Source organism: Saccopteryx leptura, chromosome 1 (assembly GCF_036850995.1).
Source record: "Saccopteryx leptura isolate mSacLep1 chromosome 1, mSacLep1_pri_phased_curated, whole genome shotgun sequence".
In the NCBI taxonomy this organism is placed as follows: domain Eukaryota; kingdom Metazoa; phylum Chordata; class Mammalia; order Chiroptera; family Emballonuridae; genus Saccopteryx; species Saccopteryx leptura.
The window spans coordinates 81,433,454-81,458,662 of record NC_089503.1 but is presented as its reverse complement, the minus strand read 5'-3'; the positions used below and the strand labels follow the sequence as shown (position 1 = coordinate 81,458,662).

Here is a 25,209-nt window from a genome sequence, read left to right as displayed (position 1 = left end):
CAGAGGCCATGGAACCATCCCCAGCACCCGAGCCGTCTTTGCTCCAATGAAGCCTTGGCTGCGGGAGGGGAAGAGAGAGACAGAGAGGAAGGAGAGGGGGAGGGGTGGAGAAGCAGATGGGCGCTTCTCCTGTGTGCCCTGGCCGGAAATCAAACCCGAGACTTCCGACACGCTGGAGCCAACCGGCCAGGGCCAGATTTCTGTTTCCATAAATTTTGATGGTATTTATAGCCTGAAGAGGTAGAAGAGTTTTTAAGATTTCTAAGATACCTTTCACTGCAGAGTCTTATCTCTAGTTTTACCTTCCAGGTCACTTAGAGATGTTATTGGTGGGAAGTGTGCTATTGGATTGTTTTTCCAGTAGTGGTGATGGATTTGTGTTCAGTCATACATTCTTACAGGCCTGTTGGCCTGCCTGTCTTCTGAAGCAGCTGGCCAGCATGAGTGGTAGTAACTCGAGTTACAGAACAAAGTGAAGCTAACAGGTCAAACCTCCAACCTCGGCCTTATTATTAGCACCTTGAGTTAGACATTGAACATGTTAGTAGTCTAATAATTACTTATTTTTGGATTTCATTATTCCAGGTCTTTTAAAGAACTTAAAAGTTCTATAAGATGAGATCCAATATTACTATGAACTAATCAGTAATTATTGTGTAGATTTTCTGAAAGCACATTTAAAAAGATTAATTATTACTAATCAAAAGTATGTAAGTTAACGCTAAAGCTGAGAATGGGGCCCATATGTATTTTCTTCTTGCCTCCTCATGCTATCATCCATAGTCTGCTGTTAATGCAGATCCGTAGTTCCTAGATCAGTAGCATCAGCATCTCTTGGGAATTTGTTAAAAATATCTATTCCCTGGACCCACCACAGATCTAACTGAATCACAAACTCTGGGGGTGGAGCCCACAGCTAGTGTTTTGCCAAGCCTTCCAGATCATACCAGCCGGTGAAGGGTAATGTTTGAGAACCACTGCCTTCAATCTTTTACTGGTTGTTCCTAGTAACTCAACCAGTATTAGTGGAAATGGACTAAATTAAGATCTATGTTAGAGCTACCTAATATAAGCCTATTATTTGAGAGAGTTTTTGTAAAGCATTGACTGAAGTAGCGGAAAGTAGAAATCGTCTCTTGTAGTAGATTTATTATGTCTGCTGGGGAATTTCGCAAGACCTTTTCTTTCTCAGCCATGAGTAACACAAATCAAGAATATACAACCTGAGGCTTTTTCAAAAAATAGATCATTGGTGAGATACATTAGTGTGGTAATATGCATTTTAAAAAAGTGTTAGGAAGAGGTAATTCAGTCCGGCACCTGAATGAGTCAAGATTAGGCCCAGAGGGAAGGAAATCGCTCAGATGCAGATGTCCAGAAACCAGAAAGTTTGTTTGGGAAAGCTGCCAGGTTAATGCTATTGTATGTAGAATGTCCAGGGCCAAAGGTGGCTTGTGATTCAGGAGTTGACCAGTGGAAGTTTCTCTAGGTTTCACTATAGAATATTTTTTCCTTTTAAGGAAATTCGTTTTGATAAGTAAAGCACTTTGTGCCTACTCTATGATTTAGTTAAGTTAGTGGGTAGGGTTAAAAATTATGGAGGGGTTATAGTTAAGATTGGGAGTGATTTTATAAGCTGCTTTACACAGTATGTCAGGTTAAAATGGAACTATAAAAAGAAAAGATTGGTACAAGGTTATTAAAATGAAAGGGACTAGAGAAGGTGCCCTCTTAATGAAAATAATAACCTCAATTCCCTTCCCTGTAATTTTATTACACAAAACTAATTGTGTTTATCCCTCTTAATGTGTTTCTGTATATGTATTAACACTGTCATCACTACAGACCTCTAATGAGCAAATTTTATAATTCTTCCCCTGCTCAAGTACGTAGTACCCATGGAAATGATTGCTGATGAATGTTCATTCTTTCAAAGACTCTTGCTGGATGTGATTAACTCTTAGGCTTATTAAATACTTTTTAGTCTAGATTAAATAAGGGTCGGTGCAAATTTTTTTATTTTGTTTTACTTATTTTTAATTTAGAAAATAAATTTCATGGGGTGACATTGGTCAGTAAGAGTACATATGTTTCAGGTAAACATCTCTATAGGATTTGAACTGTTTCTTGCGCTGTGTACCCATCATCAAAAGTCAAAGTGAAATCATTTTCTGTCTCTGAATGTTTGTCCCTCTCTACTCCTCTCCCCCGGTAACCACTTCATTTTTATCTGTGTTCATGAGTCAGTTTTATATCTCACCTATTTTTTTTTTAATTATTCATTTTAGAGAGGAGAGGGAGAGACAGAGAGAGAGAGAGAGAAAGGAGAGACAGAGAGAAGGGGGGGGAGGAGCTGGAAGCATCAACTCCCATATGTGCCTTGACCAGGCAAGCCCAGGGTTTCGAACTGGTGACCTCAGCATTTCCAGGTCGATGCTTTATCCACTGCGCCACCACCGGTCTCACCTATGTTTTTAATTGATATAATAAAAATTAACTTTTAAAATATGTTTTAATCTGTAGATTTCAAAAAAACCCCTAAATATTGGTACTTGGAAAATTCTTTTTTCTTCTTTATATTATTATTATTATTATTTTTGTTTGTTTGTTTCTTCTGAAGCTGGAAACGGGGAGAGACAGTCAGACTCCCGCATGCGCCCGACTGGGATCCACCCACCCGGCACTCCCACCAGGGACGAGGCTCTGCCCACCAGGGGGCGATGCTCTGCCCCTCCGGGGTGTCGCTCTGCCATGACCAGAGCCACTCTAGTTCCTGGGGCAGAGGCCAAGGAGCCATCCCCAGCGCCCGGGCCATCTTTGCTCCAATGGTGCCTTGGCTGCGGGAGGGGAAGAGAGAGACAGAGAGGAAGGAGGGGGGGCATGGAGAAGCAAATAGGCGCTTCTCCTATGTGCCCTGGCCGGGAATCGAACCGGGGTCCCCCGCACGCCAGGCCGATGCTCTACTGCTGAGCTAACCGGCCAGGGCTATATTATTATTTTTTTAGTTAGGGTTTACATTTATCAGAATATAACAAAAAATCTGAACTAACTGTGGCTTAAAATATTTTTTTTTTATACATGAGAGCCCACAGATAGTATAGATTTGATAGAGTGGATTTGAAGGATCAAGGGCACAGATTCTTTCTAATTTAATGTATCTTATTTTACATTTCGAAGTTACCTTATAAACCAAAATTGCTGTTGGAACTCTAACCATTGCATCTTCATTCTAGTCAAAAGGAAGGAAAAAGGTAAGAAGAAAGGCATGTTCTCTCTCTTGAAAGGATACTTTTTGAAGTCATACATAGTCTTTTAAACTTATACGTATACAGTTGGCCAGAACATGGTCCCATGGCCATACCTAGCCACAAGGGAGGCTAGGATATGTACATAGTCTCTTCTGGGAGGCCTTGTGCTGAATTAAGAGTTGGAGGCTCTAAGGAATAGGAGAGACTGGTATTGGAGACGAGCAGCAGCTTCGCCTGTGGTGTACCAAGCAAATCATTTTAAAACAAGGAAGGCATTTTCCAGTTAAAGTCTGCAGCACTTATGCCGAGACATTGCAAATGCAATGACCAAAATAGAAAATACACTGAAAGAGAGATGATATTTTGTCCAGACCAAAAAAGAGAACTGTATTTTGGAACACTCTAAACTCCCAAGTTTTTAAATTTCTACCTTTTGTGTGTAATATCCTGGCCCAGATTTTTATGATCCTAATCTAGGACCAGAATATAAAAGGGACCCATTTAATAATTGTAGATCATTAAGTGAAAGGCAAGTAGAAAGCAAAGAAGATTGAGCAACTGTGTTATTTCATGTATTTCATTTGGAGAGATCAAGGAACTGGATGGTAGCTGGTGGTGGTGCTGAGGACGATGGCCAGCAGCCCGTGCTCCTGGGCAGTTGGAGGTTCACTTCCAGGCCAGGTAGCCATTTGTTGTATTTCCCGCAGAACATATACTCAGGCTCTAAGCTATTTTCTCTCATTTCAGTTCTGAAAGTTTGGTCTCCATGAGGGAAATGAAGCTGTTCATTTTGGACCGTCTTATTTTATGAGTGCTTTTGCCAATATTTTGTGTTTTTATGTCTTTGACCTAAAAATTTGATTGAAAATTCAGAGAAAGCGTTTTAAGCATTTTTATTACCTAACAAATACTAATATTTTAAGCATGTAATGCCAAACATGAGGAGTTGAACGTTTGAGAGTGAGTAGAAGAGGGTAGAGAGGCCTTGGTCAGAATTGATACAACATTACTAATCGGCTCAGAGGGCTTAACAGGCAGGAGTCACACATCCATCTCCTTTGTTAACAAGAGTTGCCATTACTGATAGCTGCAAGTGAGCAGTTGCTCCGGCAGGACTTTGTTAGGCAGTTGTGCATCTGCAAAATGGGTAATAACTTTGATGATGGGCTAATGATTACAAGACTTAATTCTCTTGAGCTGAGCCAAGATGCTCAGCATGGTTCAAAAATGAGATTTTATATCATACAGATGTCTTCAGTTACTGGTATTAGATAACATTCTTCAATTATAACCAATGGTAGTAGTACTTAAAAATATAAACACCTGAGATAAGTTTTGCTTTTCAAGGAGTAGATTGTTATTGTAGTAATAAATTAATAATAATAATATAAATGATAGCACTGTACATTTATTGAGTTCTTGCTGTATGCTCGGCACAGTGCTGAATTCCTTCATATGTAATATTCTCCTATAATCCTTATAATTATATAAAATAAACAGTATTATTGTTTCTATTTTTCAGATGAGAAAACTGAAGATTAGGGTGAGCAGTTTGGTATTAGACCCCAGACCTGTTTACCTCCAGGCTCTATGTGCTGTGGGGAGCCTGGAGATCTGGTGCCCCAGGCCAGGCCAGTACTTGGTAGTTAGAGGGCCACCCCAGCCTTGGGTGAGTGGGTGAGGGAGACAAGAACATAAGTCTCCTTGACTGATGCACGGCTGAGGAGGAGAAGGAGAAGGTGCACAACACAGTATTGAGTTCAGTGTGTCCGTGTTTGGAGAGACTTTTCTCTAGCTTTGTATTTTTCTTCTTCCCACAGAAAATAGGTTGATTTTCTTTGCTTCATGATTAAGAGGACAGTCTCATTGCCGTTCAAGAGAAGAGTTTTACATTAACCGTCAGATAAATTGTGAAGCAAGTGGACACAATGCCAGAGTTCCTCCCACTACCCGCCCCTGCCTCACCCTCACAGGGTTTGCAGAGTAGTGCAGAATATTTTTTGTAGGGTTCCTTAAATATCTGAATTCCCCTAAGTTCCTTTGTGTTTGTTTACAGTTAATGTGTTAAGAGCCATTGACATTTGAAGATCATCAGAAGTGAAGATAAAACATCTCAAAAATTATAATGTAAGTGAATGGGAAAATTGAATATAAAAAATGGACAAAAGTTAATATTGCCAACATATTTCTGGAATTCATATATTACCATAAATGAAATTTATATGTGTGAATAACCAGTAATTGCAAACTTTCATCCCAAGTTCAAGTACCAGTTCTTAAAAGTTTGTATTCTTTTCTACCTGGGAAAAACTGAGACTAAATTTTAGTCATTGGTAATTTTCCATTGAATTCTTTGGCTTCTGTGTACTTTTTTTTCCTTTTCCTCATCACATTGCAGTTTGACAAGGGCTCATGCTATATTTAAAATTGTATGTGTGTAAAAAAAATTGTATGTCTGTAGAAACTGAAGTATTTGCTTTCCAGCTGCTGATATATATTTTACCCAATTTTAATTTTACTACCATTTGTATATTTCTTAGTTAAAAATATGACCAGTTAGCTTGCTGGCCTTCTCCCTTCCTTCTCTTCTTTCCTGATCCCCTCCCTCCCTCCCTTCTTCCTCTCTATAAATATTTGTTTAGCATCTACTGTGTTCTGCACAGTATGGTAGATCCAGAATTCCTAAGATCTTGGCACCAAAACAAATTATGTCTTCTTTTTATACAGTTAAAGGCATAAGAGATCATTTACTGTGACTAGGACTTGTCATGTCCTCAAGTGTGGCTCAGGATCACCTGCATATTTCAGTCATCTGTGGTGCTTGGTAAACATTTAGTTTCCTAGATTCCAGCACAGGCATTTTAAATCACTGAGAGTGGGCCCCAACATCTTCACTTAAAGTGAAAACCACTCATCTAGATACTTTGGGATTCTAGTCCCAACTCTGTAAGTTTGTAAATGTGGGAACAGTCCTAGAGAAATTTCGTAACTTACCCAAAGGCACAGTGAGGGTTAGAAGGCCAGATAAGATTGGTATTGTTTCCTCCAAAGTCACAGAGCTATTTAATGCTGTGTAAGTAGTGATCTCCTGACTTCCAGTTCTAGACTTCACTAAGTTACGTAGTGATTTTTGTTGGGTGTGACAGCTTCACTGTATGTATATAAAGTCATAACTAATTGATCATTTTTTCCTAAAAAAAAATAATTGAAATCACATATTGGTTTTGTGCATGAAAAACATGCACTGTTTCTTCATCATGAGTCAGCTATGTGACTGATTTTGATTTTGAAATCATTGGGTGGAAAAAACCCAGGTAGTCCAGGTAGAGGAAAAACACTTTCTTTTTACTCTCCATTGCACTATCCTTGCTTGACCTTTACGTTTTATGATGTTAATTTTATTTTTGAATGGTGGTAGTAGCTAGCATAGTGCTTTGTAAAAAGGTGTTTGGTAAATTATAGTATGAATAGTATATACCGTAGTATGAAAACATATGGATATAGGTAGTATAAAAAACTTTGTTTTTTTCTTTGGAGTCTATGAAATACTATTAGGAGTGGTTTTATTTGCTTGGTACAGAATCTGATGCTTTATATACCAAGCCAGAGACCTTAAATAATTCGAGCTATTTTACATCTTTAGTACTATATACATTGTTGTGGTTTATATTCACAATATCACTGAGGGACTGCAATATTCTAAAATATTTCCTGATCTTTAGGAGTGTGAATTAATTTTGGTATTGTGTATATTTTTTTTACTATACTGTATATAGTAATTTGATAGGTACTGAATTATAACCTTACATTAGTAAATACAGTTATCCAATTTTATTTAAAATATTGTGCAATTCTGAAATTTACTGAGTTTAACTATATAATGCAATTACCCAATTTTCTGGATATTTTGGATATGTTTTAATTGTAAGGTTTAAAAAAGTGACATTTTAAAATCATTTTTAATAAGTTTATTATATATTATAATTACCATTAAAATTTTTTGTCTTCACATTTTATGAGGCCAACATAACCCTCATACCAAAACCAGGCAAGGATGGCACAAAAAAAGAAAACTACAGACCAATATCTCTAATGAATACAGATGCTAAAATACTAAACAAAATACTAGCAAATCGAATACAACAACATATTAAAAAAATAATACATCATGATCAAGTGGGATTCATCCCAGAATCTCAAGGATGGTTCAACATATGTAAAACGGTTAACGTAATACACCATATCAACAAAACAAAGAACAAAAACCACATGATCTTATCAATAGACGCAGAAAAGGCTTTCGATAAAATACAACACAATTTTATGTTTAAGACTCTCAACAAAATGGGTATAGAAGGAAAATATCTCAACATGATAAAGGCCATATATGATAAACCATCAGCTAACATCATATTAAATGGCACTAAACTGAAGGCTTTCCCCCTTAAATCAGGAACAAGACAGGGTTGTCCACTCTCTCCACTCTTATTTAATGTGGTACTAGAGGTTCTAGCCAGAGCAATCAGACAAGACAAAGAAATAAAAGGCATCCATATCGGAAAAGAAGAAGTAAAGGTATCACTTTTTGCAGATGATATGATCCTATACATCGAAAACCCCAAAGAATCCACAAAAAGACTACTAGAAACAATAAGCCAATACAGTAAGGTCGCAGGATACAAAATTAACATACAGAAGTCAATAGCTTTTCTATATGCCAACAATGAAACAACTGAGAACGAACTCAAAAGATTAATCCCCTTCACGATTGCAAAAAAAAAATAAAATACTTAGGAATAAACCAAACAAAGAATGTAAAGGACTTATATAATGAAAACTATAAACCATTGTTAAGGGAAATCGAAAAAGATATAATGAGATGGAAGAATATACCTTGTTCTTGGCTAGGAAGAATAAATATAATCAAGATGGCTATATTACCCAAAGCAATATACAAATTTAATGCAATTCCCATCAAACTTCCAATGACGTTTCTTAAAGAAATAGAGCAAAAAATCATCAGATTTATATGGAACTATAAAAAACCCCGAATAGCCAAAGCAATCCTAAAGAAAAAGAATGAAGCTGGGGGCATTACAATACCTGACTTCAAACTATATTATAGGGCCACGACAATCAAAACAGCATGGTATTGGCAGAAAAATAGACAATCAGACCAATGGAACAGAATAGAAAGTCCAGAAATAAAACCACATATATATAGTCAAATAATTTTTGATAAAGGGGCCAACAACACACAATGGAGAAAAGAAAGCCTCTTCAATAAATGGTGCTGGGAAAACTGGAAAGCCACATGCAAAAGAATGAAACTGGACTACAGTCTCTCCCCCTGTACAAAAATTAACTCAAAATGGATCAAAGATCTAAACATAAGACCTGAAACAATTAAGTACATAGAAGAAGACATAGGTACTCAACTCATGGACCTGGGTTTTAAAGAGCATTTTATGAATTTGACTCCACAGGCAAGAGAAGTGAAGGCAAAAATTAATGAATGGGACTACATCAGACTAAGAAGTTTTTGCTCAGCAAGAGAAACTGATAACAAAATAAACAGAAAGCCAACTAAATGGGAAATGATATTTTCAAACAACAGCTCAGATAAGGGCCTAATATCCAAAATATACAAAGAACTCATAAAACTCAACAACAAACAAACAAACAATCCAATAAAAAAATGGGAAGAGGATATGAATAGACACTTCTCCCAGGAAGAAATACAAATGGCCAACAGATATATGAAAAGATGCTCATCTTCTTTAGCTATTAGAGAAATGCAAATCAAAACGGTAATGAGATACCACCTCACACCTGTTCGATTAGCTGTTATTAGCAAGACAGGTAATAGCAAATGTTGGAGAGGCTGTGGAGAAAAAGGAACCCTCATCCACTGTTGGTGGGAATGTAAAGTAGTACAACCATTATGGAAGAAAGTATGGTGGTTCCTCAAAAAACTGAAAATAGAACTACCTTATGACCCAGCAATCCCTCTACTGGGTATATATCCCAAAAACTCAGAAACATTGATACGTAAAGACACATGCAGCCCCATGTTTATTGCAGCATTGTTCACAGTGGCCAGGACATGGAAACAACCAAAAAGCCCATCAATAGATGACTGGATAAAGAAGATGTGGCACATATACACTATGGAATACTACGCAGCCATAAGAAATGATGACATCGGAACATTTACAGCAAAATGGTGGGATCTTGATAACATGATACGAAGCGAAATAAGTAAATCAGAAAAAACCAGGAACTGTATTATTCCATACGTAGGTGGGACATAATAGTGAAACTAAGAGACATTGATAAGAGTGTGGTGGTTATGGGGGGGAGGGGGGAATGGGAGAGGGAAAGGGGGTGGGGAGGGGCACAAAGAAAACAAGATAGAAGGTGACAGAGGACAATCTGACTTTGGGTGGTGGGTATGCAACATAATTGAAGGACAAGATAACCTGGACTTGTTATCTTTGAATATATGTATCCTGATTTATTGATGTCACCCCATTAAAAAAATAAAATTATAAAAAAAAAAAAAATTTGTCTTTTTTGTAATCACAGACTCAAAATTATAAATATAATAGCTCTAAAAAAGGACCTTACCTCTTATGTTGTCTAATTCCTCCATTTTGAAGTGAGGACACTAACATTAAGGGATTGCCTGAGAGTGGAAGTATTATGGATGCTAAAATACACTTGAGGTAAAACAGAGACATTGATTGTATTTCTATAATGATATATGTGAAATGCTTTGAAAACCGTAGTGTCACACAAATATAATGTGTTATGATTACTGTTATGATAATATGTCCACTGAGTTTCCCTGTGATTTAATTAAAAATGTTTATTATTGTTTAAAATCAGAGAGAAAAATACACTGTCACTTGGTTTGTTCTCTTATTTTTGTGGCTCGGATTTTACTGCATTTCCTTTAAGCATATGGTATTAGAATAGGTACTTTGCAGATTACTTCAAATTCTTTCACTGTACTAGTTCAATCCAGATTGTCACTTAATACAGTGTCTCCGTAAAGTCATGGTGCACTTTTGACCGGTCACAGGAAAGCAACAAAAGACGACAGAAATGTGAAATCTGCACCAAATAAAAGGAAAACTCTCCCAGTTTCATACCTATTCAGTGCAGTTTGATGTGGGCTCACACACAGATTTTTTAGGGCTCCTTAGGTAGCTATCCCATATAGCCTCTACAGACTCGTCACTGACTGATGGCCTACCAGAATGGGGTTTCTCCACCAAACTGCTGGTTTCCTTCAACTGCTTATCCCACCGACTGGTATTCCTGTGTGGTGGCACTTCGTTATAAACGTGCCGATATTCACGTTGCACTTTGGTCACGGATTCGAATTTAGCAAACCACAGAACACACTGAACTTTCCTCTGTACCATCCACATCTCAACTGGCATGGCCGTGGGCTGCTCCGCTGTATACACTGTGTTACGCCATAATCTGAGCATGCACACCTGCTGCCACATCATCCTACAGAAACTGGGAGGGTTTTCCTTTTATTTGGTGCAGATTTCACACTTCTGTCGTCTTTTGTTGCTTTCCTGTGACTGGTCAAAAGTGCACCATGACTTTACGGACACACTGTACAGTGTAATACACAAAGTACCAGAATGGTACTTTTATTTTGGAAGAGTTTTGTCAGCAATTTTCTAAGAAAAAGGATGATTAATGAATGAGTAAATGAGTGATCAATGTAATCAAAGTGGCTAATAGTAATGTTATCACATTTTGGCATAGTTTTTGTAGTTACAAAGCTGTTTAACCTACATCATCTCAGTTATTTATTATAACAGCCTTGTGAGCTAGGTCCTCATTTGACAGATGAGTAAATGAAGCTTAGAGAAGTGACATAGTCCAATGTCCCCTGCTTGAAAAGATGGAACTGGAACTTTGACTCTAAGTGCCATCCTGTTTCTACTGCCCAGCATGAATCAAAACATGGAAGTTTCATGGGATAAATGTGTTGGTATTTAAAAGAAATTCTAAATACTGGAAAACTGATGAAAGGTTCATCTTGTCTAGCCAGCCTAATTATTTCGTGCGTGCTTCTCTTTAGAAGACTGACTCATTTTGCTACTCAAAAAATACTTAAAAGAGATGCAGGTATTTTTTGGATAAAATTCTCATTCTTAGCATGGCCACCAGTGTTTGGTGCCTAAAATTATGAGTGTTTAAATGTTTAAAAGAGTTATGATTTTGGTCTTTAGAGGTATACTGAACTATCAATATAAAGACTCAGAACATAAACTGTGTGATATGATGCAACACAGTGTAGTGAAAAGTCTTGATTATTTCTTAGTCCTGAGTTCCTTAGTTTTGATTCTACTCCTTACCTGTGACTCTGGATTAGTCACTTGATTTCTCTGAGACATATTTCCTTGTCTGGGAAAAGGGTAAAGTGCTAACTTGCTATCCTATCTCTATAGGGTTGTTAGCAGACCTAAACATAATGGTTGACGATGACGGCAATAATTTAAAAATCTAACAGCTATGCCGTGTGTACCATGTGGTAGGCACTGTTTTCAGTAGTTGACATATATTCACTTAAATTGTTATAACAAGCCTGTGAGGTATAAGAATGATCAGTATCCCACTTTACAGATAAGGAAACTGAAGCACAGAGAGGTTAAGTAATTTCCTTAAAGTCACAAAAGGTGGTTAACCAGAATTTAGTACAGGCATCCTAGCCCCAGAGTTGGTAATATATTTATATAAGGAAGATAATGTATATGAAAGTACTTTAACATTTGTAAAAAAAACATGGCTAATGTTAAGTATTAATACTTTAATATTTAAAAAGACAATTTCTTTATCCTTACACAGGTAGCAAAAAATATAAGAAAAAAAGTAGCATCTTTTTATGATTTTACTAAGTATAATGCTCACAATAATTAGAGGATACTTCAAAATGACTATAAAGCGATAAAATATCCCCTAATTTTTGTGAGAAGTATGATTTGATAAATAGGAAACAGTATTCAAAATTATGGTGGGATAGATCACTGACTGATGCCAATGCTTTGGATTTTTAATCTAACCTTCCAGGCTAGAGAGAGAAAGACAGTGAATGATCTTTTTTTCCTATAGAATGTTCTTTAACTTAGTGTTTGGAAACTAAACAAAATACCTGTGTTACCTTGACTTACATGGTTTCAGGTTTGTGCAGAAAAGTTATATCTCATTATACCAAAATGGGAGTGACTGATTAATAGTAATAATTAGGGATAACAAAAATATCTTTCGGATAGTTTGAAGAATGGCTCTATGACTTTTTCATTTTAATAATGAATTTAGATTTGCATGACGGGATGAGAAAATTAAACATTTGAGATCATTTATCAAAACATGAATTCCCTTTATTTTCTGTGTTTGTCCAGGTAAAGTGTTTGTTGAGCAAGTGTTGACTGAACAGGTCAACTCGCCTCTTTTAGTGTTTCTGACCTTACATTTCAATTTGGGTTAGAAGTGTTTGTACAAGGAAATGCAATGTCAGAGTAGTGTGCTTTGATCTGACCAGTTTAGTATGACATTTTCTCAGTTAAACGGATATGTACATAACATCCCCTCCAGGCTACTTATGAATCCATATGAATTTTCATTTTTGCTCTTGTCTGAGTTTGAGTCGGAGATTTCTGAAGGGGCTCTGAGAAACTCTTTTAAGGGTCTGCTGACAGGGTTGGGATTGATTGTTGCTGGGACCCAAGCTCCCTCCTGCGCTGCCGTTGTTACCCGATCCTCTCTGCACACACTAATTTTGGCTAAAATACTTTGAGTTTTGCCTGTTTTCTTTATTTATGTTTTCAGATAAGATCTTTGAAGAAGCAGTGCTCTTGTAGAAAAAGACACATGTACACTATTTTTTATACAACCTGGTTTTTCAGACTTGCTACTGCATTACCAAATCATATACCTTGACTTTCAGTTTAGGAAATGTAATAGAGTAGATAGACCTTAAAATAATACAACTTAAACTGTGCCCAAGGTCATGTGTACCTCAGGACCTTGGGGTTTTCCAGACTAAGTGTCAACATGCCACAGCTGTCCCAGAGATCAAATCCCCTTTGTTTCTCTGAAGAATACAAAATGTCGTCTCTCATCTCTGTCAGTGATAAGATCATTCATGCCTTCTCTCTTATACTATAGATTGGTTAAGTTAAAAAATTCAGGTTTCTGGGGTAACATTTAAAATTAATTATAAGCTGTAAATTAATTTGTTTTGGGGGGTTACTTTTCTATTTTGGGGATTCTGCAAGTAGTCCAACAATAAGTCTTTTGTATTGCAAATGCTTTTACACACTACAGGCCTTTTATTATTTTTTTAAATAAAATTTTCAGCAGAGTGACTAATAGCACATCAACAGTGCTTATGACACTGTAGTCCATTGTGTAGTATTGAGAGCAAAATTTGCATTGCTGGAAAAGCTTCTTCACAGTCAGAATATAGAACACATGCTTTAATGTTCATCAGCAGACGCATATGTATGTATTCAGGACATTACTTCCAAGAGACTACTTTTTAAAAGAGCCTTTTCTTTCTGTGGAATACTGATGAAAAATTAAATTGGCAGTAGGAGTGAAGTGGTTTAAATAAGGCAAATGGTTGGGATCTTACTGTAATGACTAGATGGTCAGTAATGACTGTAAATTGGAGAAATGCAACCTCTCCCAAGTCCTCTGGAGGCATTGGTTTACTATGGTATGAAATATATATGACTTGTTTCCAGATTGTTTTGAATTAAGAGTGTCTAATGCTAGTAATGTTTATCTGTATCTCTAATTTTCAGAAATACTTTTTCACTTTTACTAGAAATGTTTTTATTGGATTTTGAGTTGTATCAGAAGAGGAATATAAATATATTTACGGCATCTGTTAGTGCTTGGAATTTATTTTTCTTTCCATTACTGTGAAATACCTCCAAGTGTTATTGGGATTGACAGACAGTAAAGTAATTCCATTAACCATCCAGCCAACCAGCAGAGCTAGACAGGGTCCATGCTTTGATAATGGTTACACTGAAAAATAGTGGTGGTAGAACTGGTTTTGTGATTGAAGCTTTGGGTCAGGCTTCTGCTTGAATATATTAAAAGTTTCATACAGTATATGTATATATGTGCTTGGGTGTGTGTGTGTGTGTATATGTGTAACATATTTTTAAAAATTTTATTCCTGATTTTTGTGCTTTGTATTAAGTGGTTCCTCCATTAACTAAAATGTTTTTTTTTAAGTTAAAAAAATTGTACATTTGGTTTTCTTAGTTAGAGGAGGACATTTTACAGTACAGATTTAAGTAAAAAGTACTTTTAGGGCCAAGTACTTACCTTCACTTTAATTTAATTAGTGGATTCCTTCTTAAAAGGAGACCTTTATTTCTGTTTTGCCCTGTTTTCTCTTCTGAAGAGGGTACTCTTGTATTTCTACAGAGCTATTTGTTGAACACTTTCTTCCAGTTAAGTATTTAGTGCTAATTACTTTCTATAGATCGTGCTTTTTGATCCTTATTTCAGTCTAATTTTATAAGAAAGAACTCAGATTAAATTACTTACTTGAACTATTATTTGCTAAATGAGGAAACTAAGTCTCTGTGACCCTAAAGCTCCTGTTTCAGCCCCTGTGTGGTCTGTGCTTCGTGCTCTCTTCTGTGTTTCTGGGGCAGCTTTTATATCCCTTCATGCCCACACTGCATAGTGTGAGATACTTCACATGTCCGGTACTGTCATTAGACTGTAAGTCCCTGGAAGAAAATGAATCGGTTTTTAACTCGATCTCTGGTGCATAATACGTTGATGATACTAGTAAATGTCTGTGGAAGAGTATGAAAAAGGAGAGTTAGGAAGTGCCTGTTCCCCAAATGGAAGGGAAGAGTGGGAAGTACAGGGGGGAGGGTGCCTAAGAGGAAGTTGGAGGAAGATGTTCTTAGTCTCCACCCTTCCCAGGCAGCTGAGGGGTGCTGTGAGGCATGGGAGTATGTGGAGATGATGCGTGAATCCCTAATGTCTGGAGACAGACTCTCTCTGCCTTGCAGCTTGATGCTTGTAAGGTCAGTTGTACTGAGTCAAGAAATATGCTGTAGTAGGTACCCAGATTCATTTATTAAGACACAGTTTTCTTAATATGCAAGATTTTAGCTAGAATAATTCTTAGGAATAAGTAGAACTAAGAAATAAAACTAACTGAAACAAAAAAGTAGAAATATAAAAAGTACTTTTATAGTATAGTATCTTAATGATACTATTTTGAAAAGTTTATAATTTTTCTCCTGCTACCAATAATTTGTTTGTATAACTTCACCTAGCTAGTACACTTCAAAATAGTAGAACTTTTGAGACCAAAAGGGTGGAACATTGCTCATAGGAATAGTGAGCAAAGGGAAAAAGACATTCTGTTATAATAACAGCAGGCCAGTAAATGTGTGGGAATGACTAAGAGATGATGGGATTTCTGTTTTGATCTTGTGGTGGAAGAAAAACTGTGTCATTGAGGCTGAGATAGTGGAAGGCCTATGAAAAAAGAGTGTGATTAGTGCTGGCCTATATTATGCCTTTCTTACTATCAGCCTAAGTTCTGTTCTCTCATATCTAAGTGTGCACCCAGAATTTAACATTTAAGTATTATTGACTTGATTCTTTTAAATTAGGAATAAAGAGAATAGAGGTTAGGATGGAATAGAGAGTTGGTTGAATAGAGGGGAAATCTAGTGAGAGTGACTTTCCATTTACAGGGGCCATGGCTTTGCACATTTGAGTATATGCATTTATGACTGTAAATTGTTTGAATGCTTACGTACTTTAACTGCTCTACCTAGGAGTTGATAATCAAAATTTAGTACATTGGAATATAATTGCAGTTTTAGTCTAAGATATTTTGAGCCTCTTGGGAAAAGGAGTCTACATATGAATAAATATACATATAAAGGATAATTGATTATTCTTAACAAGAGTATTCCACAGTGCTAGTTATATTTTTTTATCAGTTTTGTTGCTTTTGAGAAAATATTCTCTATAACAACTTTATTAGTTTCTAAAATGTGTTTATTTATAATTTTATAATTTTGTTTGACATAACACACTTGACTAAAACTAATACAGCTATTACTGCTCTTGATGGCAGAAATTAGGTTTTACCTGCCTGTGAGGAATTACCGTGTGATTGTTTTTGTTTCAAAGTACACTTAACTCTTCATTATTCTTATTAACTACTCTTAAATTACCCAGGGCCTGGGGATTTGCTGTGTATTTATGGCTTACATATTTGAATGTTGTCAGTGGGTATTTTTTTTTCTGGTACCTCTGTTAAAGGATTTAAAAGAACACAAGGGAATCATAATTACAATTTTATTTCTTAATATCGACTCAGATTAAAGGTTTAGGCAGAAAAGTGCCCACACTAAGTAAAAATGAGAAAAGTTTGTGCTTTTGCAGCTGTATGAGGGCCTTTCTGTGGGGAAGGTTTATGGGGTATAGCTGAGAAATGATGTTGAAGGACACATCTTTGAATCACATTTTCAAATGGGACAATAGTTTATTTGTTTAAATGTGTGTATGTGTGTGGGGGGGTAAAGTTTAGGGCATTGACTCAAGAGATAAAATGGATATTAAAAATTGTAAAAGCCAGTTTAGCAAGTGTTTCCAGTATTTAGAACTATAATGCTTCGATTCATTTGTGATACTAGAATTTTGTGTCTGTGCTCTGAATCATACAATCTTAGATTTGAACTTCAACACCGTCTGTGTAACAGTTTCACCCTTCAGCTCTTCCTGACAACTTGAATATCATCATGGTATTGAGTTTACTGAATGTTAACCTTCACAAGGTCCTCACCTCTGGCAACACTCCTGCTCTGTTTTGGAGACCACTTATGATAAAAAGCCTTGGATTCAGGAGATGATCCTTTTTGTAGCCTGTCAATTAAAAGGAATATGGCTAATAGAAAATAATTTCTTAGTTTGGATTCATAGCTATATTTTTCAACTAACCATATATTGGGGAAAAAAATTATTTAAAAAATTTTTGGTGGCAGGGGTTTAGGGGGAGGTGGCATTTAGTGATTAAAGCAGATATTATGGAAAGGCTATGAATTTAATTTGAATAGTAATACAGTTTTTAAAATCTTTACTGTTTGAAATCTCTCTGAAACTAAGAACTATTTAAAAAAGAGTAGTTGAAACTAATTCTTTATATGTCATCTTTTCATTTGTGTGGCCAAAGTTTATCCACTTTGGCTTTTGTCAAAAATGAGATTATTTGACTTTTGTGATTTTTCCACGTCTTTTTTTTCTTTGTAATGATGGATTTGATAATCTCAAATATATATTTCTTTATTTAATGTTTTTCCTTATAAATCAGTTATTCCTTTAACTTATTTTAATGTAAATAGATCTGGCCTACTATGTTACTACTATTTTTTAATTTTTAATTTTATTATTTTATTTTATTATATAGTGAGAGACAGGAGGCAGAGAGACAGACTCCTACATGTGCCCAGACTGGGATCCACCCGACAAGCCCACTAGGGGGCAACACTTTGTCCCTCTGAGGCCATTGCTCTGTTGCTTGGCAAAGGAGCTATTTTAGCGCCTGAGGCGAGTCCATGGTGCCATCCTCAGCTCTCAGGGCCAACTTGCTCAAATGAGCCATGGCTGCAGGATGGGGGTGGGGAGAGAGAGAGAGAAACTAGGAAGTGGTGGAGAAGCAGGTGGTCGCTTTTCCTGTGTGCCCTGACTGGGAATCGAACCCAGGACATCCACATGCCCCACATGCCGGGCTGGCACTCTACCACTCAGCCAACCAGCCAGGGCCTGTTATTGCTATTAATGTAATGAATAGGTTGTAAAATGCTAATCTCTAAAGAATTCTGATTTTTATTTGGGAAATTTTGTTGATAAACATTTATTGTTTGTCCATTTTATCAAACTAGAACACACAAACTTGCTTGAAAACATTAGCAAAGAATCTGTAAGAAATAGCTATTATTAAATAGTAGTGTGCTGAGGGGGACATATTTTTTTCCCTTTACATTTTTCTACACTTTTTTTTCCCTTTCAGTAAGAGGAAGAAGAGATAGAGAGACAGACTACTGTATGCACCCTGACCAGGATCCACCTGGCAACCCCTGTCTGGGGCCAATGCTCAAATTGGCTGAGCTATTTTTAGTGTGTGAGACTGATGTGCTCAGACCAACTGAGCTATCCTCAGTGCCTGGAGCTGACACTCAAACCAGTTGAGCCCTGGCTGCAGAAGGGGAAGAGGGACAGAGGAGAAGTAGGAGAAGGAGAGAAGCATATGGTTAACTTATCTTGTGTGCCCTGACTTGGAATTGAACCCGGAATGTTCAAATGCCAGGCTGAGGCTCTGTCCATTGAACCAACTGGCTAGGGCCAAGTCCTACACATTTTAACAGTAACTTCATTTTCCACATATATCATGTGATTATTTGCAGGATGCTGGCTCCTTCCCTTCCCTGACCTCTGGGTTTTTAAACAGAGATATTTACATATAAGAGAATCTTATGGTTTAGATAGCTTTTGCATTTGGTTTTTATAACTACCCAATGAGATAGGGACAGAAATATTTTTATCCTCACTTTGCAATATGAAATTGGGGATCTATGAGGCTAAATGACTTTCCATGATTTATGATACCTAATTTTCTTTCTCTTCTCCTAGATTAACTTTACATGTCCTGGTTGGAGTGGGAGAGTCGTTTCATCTGTTAGCATTTACCAAAGTGTCCCTTGCGTCATTGTGAAGATGAGTTTTACTTGGTTACATTTAATAATGTACATATTAAATGCTTAGCTATAGTCATCCTTTTTGGTCATGAGATAAAATAGTACACAGCGTTTGCCATGGAAACAGAAAGAATCTGAGTTTCCAACAGAGATTTAATAATTAGAACTGGTTGCTAGAGGGGAGATAGGAAATTTACTTTTCTAGAGAGTATTTTGTTTTCTTGTTTTTAAGAAATTGCATTAAATTTTCTCTGGCAGAGATTTTCTGATAATGGATGATTTAACACCTTTTTTATTTTTTATTTTATTTTTTTTTCAGAGACAGAGAGAGAGTCAGAGAGAGGGATAGACAGGGACAGACAGGAACGGAGAGATGAGAAGCATCAATCATTAGTTTTTCGTTGCGCGTTGCAATGCCTTAATTGTTCATTGATTGCTTTCTCATCTGTGCCTTGACCACGGGCCTTCAGCAGACCGAGTAACCCCTTGCTCGAGCCAGTGACCTTGGGCTCAAGCTGGTGAGCTTTTGCTTAAACCAGATGAGCCCTCGCTCAAGCTGGCGACCTTGGGGTCTCTAACCTGGGTCTTCTGCATCCCAGTCTGACGCTCTGTCCACTGTGCCACTACCCAGTCAGGCAACACCTTTCTTCTTTAAGCATCGAATTGTTGGAGTGCTTTACACTGTGTTGGTGTTTCTGATTGTCAGATAATATATTAAACTCTATGCATTCATTATTTTATTTAGTCTTTATAAGTATGCAAACTGTTGCTGGTATAGTAAGCACTCAGTAAGTGTTAACTAAATGCAGGAGTCAGAAAATAAGTAAAACAAAAAGTATGTCAGATGGTGATAAGTATTATAGGAAAAAATAAAGGAGGAAGGGAATGGAGAATGAGTGGGTGGCTTTGGAGTGGTTTGCAGTTATAAATAAAAGGGCCAGGGAAAATCTCATTAAGAAGGTAACATTTCATCAAAAAAAAAAAGCTGAATAAAGTGAAGGAAAAATGGAGATATCTGTGAGAAGAGAATTAGATAACAAACATATTAAATAGATCTCGAAGTCAGCACTTGTCTGGGGTGTGTGAGGAACAGTAGGAGTCCTGTGTGGTGCCAGGCAGTGGAAGGGAGAGTAGGAGAAGGTGAGATCAGGTAGGTAAGGGTGAGGGCAGATTGCAAAAGGCCTTAGACTCCATTTTAAGGACTTTGGCTTTTATTCTTAGTGAGATGGGAAGGTAGTGGCAGATTTATTTTTGCAGAGGAGTGACTATATCAAATGTTTCAAAACAGTCACTGGCTGCTGTGTTAAGAACAGGCTGAGATGCAGAATCTTGGAGACTGGTTTATAGGGAACTGGAATCATCAGGAGGGAGAGGGTGGCAGTCGTGGCTGAAAGGGTAAAAATGACTGGATACTGGGCATATTTTGTAGCTGCAGACGTCAGGATTTCCTGACTGATTGAACATGTCATGTGCTAAGAAGCTTTGAAGATGACTCCAAAGTTTTTGGCTGGAAAAGTTTAGGAGGATAGAATTACTATTTACTAATATATAAGAGCTGGTTTCAGGAAGAAGAGCAGGAGTTTTGTTTGGGGCATGTTAGACAGCCAAAGGAGGTGGTATGTAAATAAATTATTGGAATCTGGAATCCAAGAGAGATTTCTGGGTTTATCAAGTTAAAGATGTTCAAGCTGTAAGCCTGAATGAGATTATTAAGAAGGGGTGCTGTACATAATGAAGATAAGTTCAAGGACTGAGCGTTAAGGCTGCTCCACTGTTACAAGGAAAGAAGGTAAGAAGCAGTCATTACAGGAGACCTGAGAGAGTATCTGCTGACTGGTGAGGTAACCATAAGTGTTTTGGAATCCAAGTGTAGAAATGTTTCAAAGAGGAAGGATCAGCTGTGTCAAATGCTACACAGAGATGAGGACTAAGTATTGACAATGGAGTTTAGCAAAGTAGAGGTCCTTGGTGACCCTGACAAAAGCATTTTGTTGGCCTGATGGAAGTGGGTTCCAGGTGAGGAGTTGGAAACAGTGAACATAAATATCTTTCAAGACTTTCACTACAAACAAATAAGCTCAGAGAAATGAAGTGGTATTTGGAGGGGTTGAGAGAAATCATAGCATGTTTCTATATTGTTTGGACTCCTTGATTGAGTAGAGAGGGAAGATTTTATGATGCAGGAACCAGAGGGAACAATCGCTAGAGAGATCTTGTGCAGAGTAGAGGAGATGAAGCTTAGTGAAGGAGCTGACTTTCAGTGAGAGCATTTGTAATTTCTCCCCAGTGAGAGAAAGGAAGGCATTGTAGACGTGCACCAGGTGTGCAGAGCTTATCGTTGGTGATGCTTGGAAGATCTTTGATTCCTTCTGTATTTTTCAGTGAAATAGTCTAGATTATCTACTAAAATTCAGGATAGAGAGGGTAGTAGGGGGTAAGGAAAGAAAAAAAAAATCTGAAATAGTTATGTAGAAGAATGAGAGGGTATGCGGACAAGGGAAATGTGGTGTGATTGCTGGGCAGTGTTTAAGGGAAGTGATCATGAATTCAAAGTAAGTCCAGATGGGTGTATGCTTCTTTTTTGGGGGGGGGGATTCTTCAGCTGTGTGGGTGCAGGTCTAGAGTAGGCAGAGTTGGCTTTAGCTAACATTTGGGTATTGTCAGGTAAGTACCATGAAGCAAAGGCAAGGGAGTTCTTATATTGACAGGCTGTGGGACTGAATAACTGAGGGAAAGAGAGAAGTGAGCACATGAAACAGAGTCAATGAAAGGTAGTAGAAAAAAATGGAGGTTTTTGTGGGATTGAACAATTAAAGATGTTGGCTGTTATACTAGAGAGAATGAGCTGCTGGTCAGCCAGTAGAATGCTTGAAATTTTTTTTTTTTTTTTTTTTTTTTTCATTTTTCTGAAGCTGGAAACAGGGAGAGACAGTCAGACAGACTCCCGCATGCGCCCGACCGGGATCCACCCGGCACGCCCACCAGGGGCGACGCTCTGCCCACCAGGGGGCATTGCTCTGCCCATCCTGGGCGTCGCCATGTTGCGACCAGAGCCACTCTAGCGCCTGGGGCAGAGGCCACAGAGCCATCCCCAGCGCCCGGGCCATCTTTGCTCCAATGGAGCCTCGGCTGCGGGAGGGGAAGAGAGAGACAGAGAGGGAAAGCGCGGCGGAGGGGTGGAGAAGCAAATGGGCGCTTCTCCTGTGTGCCCTGGCCGGGAATCGAACCCGGGTCCTCCGCACGCTAGGCCGACGCTCTACCGCTGAGCCAACCGGCCAGGGCTTGAAATTTTAATTAAGGTGGGCTTACAGTTAATTGGAAATGCCAGTGTTAAGGGGATGATCATGGCCTGAGGTAAGAGTAGAGGACAAGATCACTGGAGCAGGGTCAAGGAGCTGAGAGGCGAGGGTGTTTGATGCTCATGCTCATTTATATGCATATTGAAATCATTAAGAATTATGGCAATTGTATTAATATTAGAAAGAATGATGATGAGCCTGAATAAGAGAGAGTGACTTAGATGGTGGATCGATGACTTCACCAAGGAGGGTAGTGGGTAGTAAGTCTGATGACATGAGATTGAATGCTTGGGATTTTTAGACAAGGAAAGGAAGAACAGCTTGGAAATTTGGTAATGAGATACAAGACCTAATTTCCAAACCCACTGGTTAGAGAGGGTCTATTAGGGAAAATGAGGACTTATTTTTTCATTTGAAAGAGCTGTGGGAGAGTCGTGCCCTCAAGGGAAAACCAGGCTTTAGTTAAGAGTGAAAGGTAAAGAGAAGAGACCACTTAGGAAAGAGGGAGAGCAGAGGAAATTTTGCTAATGATTTACCTCAGGGGTCTCAAACTTGCGGCCATGCGGCCCGCAGACTAATCCACGAAGTTCAAAATATTTTGGATAAAATTAAGTAAGCCTAGGGGCCTACTTGTATTTTTCATTTCTCTAGCATCCTAGCTAGATATTAGCTTAGTTAACAGCAGTTGTGATGCGAACTACAGTTTCTGTTCGTTTTGTGACACTGAGTAAACTGCATGTACGATTGTGCTTGTTGTACTGATTTTTTTTTGTTTTCAACTGCAGTGAGAAAAGTGTTGCGTAACAGTTGCCTTTTGTAGACCTAGTGTGGCCCGCCAAACGGCTGTGATCTTGCTCTGTGGCCCACATGCTGAGTTGAGTTTGAGACCCCTGATTTACCTTGAAATCCGGAAGCACAAGAGTTGGGGGGAGGGAGGTGGTTAATTGAAGATGGGATCAGAAGAGGGATCTGATAGTTCTGCCCTCTGGTGTGTGGTGAGACTGAGTGTTGAGGGAGAGGTAAGGGAGAGGTCCTGTAAGGTGCACTCACAGTTCTGGGATTCTCCTCTTCACTTTTGCCAGTGGTGATGGGGAGACCAGGGGAGAGATGGAGGGACAGTCTTACTCCTTTAGAGCACTTGGATGTCTGATATTCCCTCCTAACTTTTGCTGATGGAGGCTGGGTACTGGGCAGGAATGAGTGGCCTTATTTGGAATGCAAGGAGCTGAATAAATGACCAATGATAGGTAGATTCTATCATCTCCATTTTTTACATAAAGAAACTGAGACTTAGAGATGTAGAGCATCCTGTCCAAGGGCTCTTGGCCACTGAATAGTGGAGTAAGAGGAAATGAGTAGTCTAAAACAGTACAATAGATGAGGGGTTGAATGGTAACATTCTAGGAGATAACAGATTGTCATTGGAATCTTCATTTACTTTGAGATCCTATGGTATCACTTCTATTCATACTGAAGTCTAAATGTGGGATTTAAAAGTCTTCTCATAAAAAAATCTGTTCCTCATGTTTGTTGTTCAGAAACTTAAAAAATCTTGGAAATGGCCCTAAATATACTGCTTTCTGGTGGGCCTGCTTTTTAACCCACTTCTAAATCCACTAGAGCTTTATCTTCTCTGGGGAGCATTCCGTGCCCTTTCTTAACTGAACTTCGTCTTTGTACAGTGAGCATATGTGATAGAAATCTTTGGGGGCAGTGTGTGTGTGCCCAGTGCATGCACACATTTTATCTCCCCAGTTGGATAATTAGTCTCCTGAGGTATTTCTCCTTTTGGTTCTGTTCTCCCTATCAGAAGCAATGTAATTTAGACAAAAGGGAACCTACTTCTATAGCTGATTTTGCCACTAATTTGATATTATTTTTCAAACCATTCACGTCACTTCTCTGGGCTGTACTTTATTTGTAAATGAGGGGAGTTTCACTAGAATGATCTCAGAGGTCCTTGAGAGTTATAATCTGTAATTCACTGGCTGGCTATCAGAGTAATTGGTTAGCTAATGCTGATGCTTGCATTTGAAAGGAATAATTTAAAAAATATTATTCGATGTAATTCTAGTTACTTAGAACACAGCTTAATGACATTGTAAGGGCTGGACTGTAGACAAGCAGGATCACAGACAGAAATAGGGCTGGAGAGAAGGTGGGTCAGATGGTAGTAGTAGCAAGTATTTGTGAATGTGGGACCAAGAAGACTAATGATATGTTTGACAATCATCTGCTCAGATATGAAAACTGAAGCTATGGGAATCCATGATATTTCAAAGAGAGAGAATAAATGCAGAAAACAGCCAAGGTCAGAACTTTGAGTTAAGAGCATCTATATTTAGAGAGCAACTGGAAAACAAGAACTTAGAGTATAAAGAAAGCTAGTACATTTTAATGAAAATGGAAGTTTAGAGAGAAAAGAATCCCAAGAGGGAGGTTGTAACAACAGTATCAGATATTGTGGAGAAGTTAAGGATAAGCATCTGGAGAAATGATCCCTGGGTTTGTTCCTGAGGTCATCAATAACACCCAGAAAGCAGTATCAATAGAGTAGTTAAAGGTTGAATTAAGTGTGTTATTAATGATTTTGACATAGATTCAGAAAATCACTATTGAGTTCTCTCTTGATGTCCAGTGTTGTGTAAAGTGTATGCATGTGTATATAAACACACACCTCCATACTTCTCAAAGGAGACTGGATGGGACAGGATGAAGAGCATAGAGGAAGGACTGTCCTTGAACCTGAGAAGAGACACGATATCATCTCAAGAAGAAAGAGTAGGTTTGGGTGTAGATCACTTTACTGAGAGAGAAGCCAGAAGTTGAGGAAGTCCATGCCTCATTACCTCAATTTCAAACATTCATATGAGGGTCTTG

At 38.0% G+C, this 25,209-nt stretch overlaps 1 protein-coding gene across 5 annotated transcripts in view; it reads left to right on the top strand.

Moving 5' to 3' along the window:
• The window catches only part of MTMR2 (myotubularin related protein 2), a 143,236-nt gene that overhangs the window by 7,446 nt on the left and 110,581 nt on the right, over positions 1–25,209 (top strand). For 3 of the 5 annotated variants that reach the window (XM_066371027.1, XM_066371001.1, XM_066371012.1), the window contains exon 2: positions 5,305–5,375. The exons of the other annotated variants lie outside the window; for them this stretch is intronic. The gene's annotated coding sequence lies outside the window, so the exon portion shown is untranslated. The remainder of the gene's footprint in view (positions 1–5,304; positions 5,376–25,209) is intronic. 5 annotated transcript variants of the gene reach the window in all.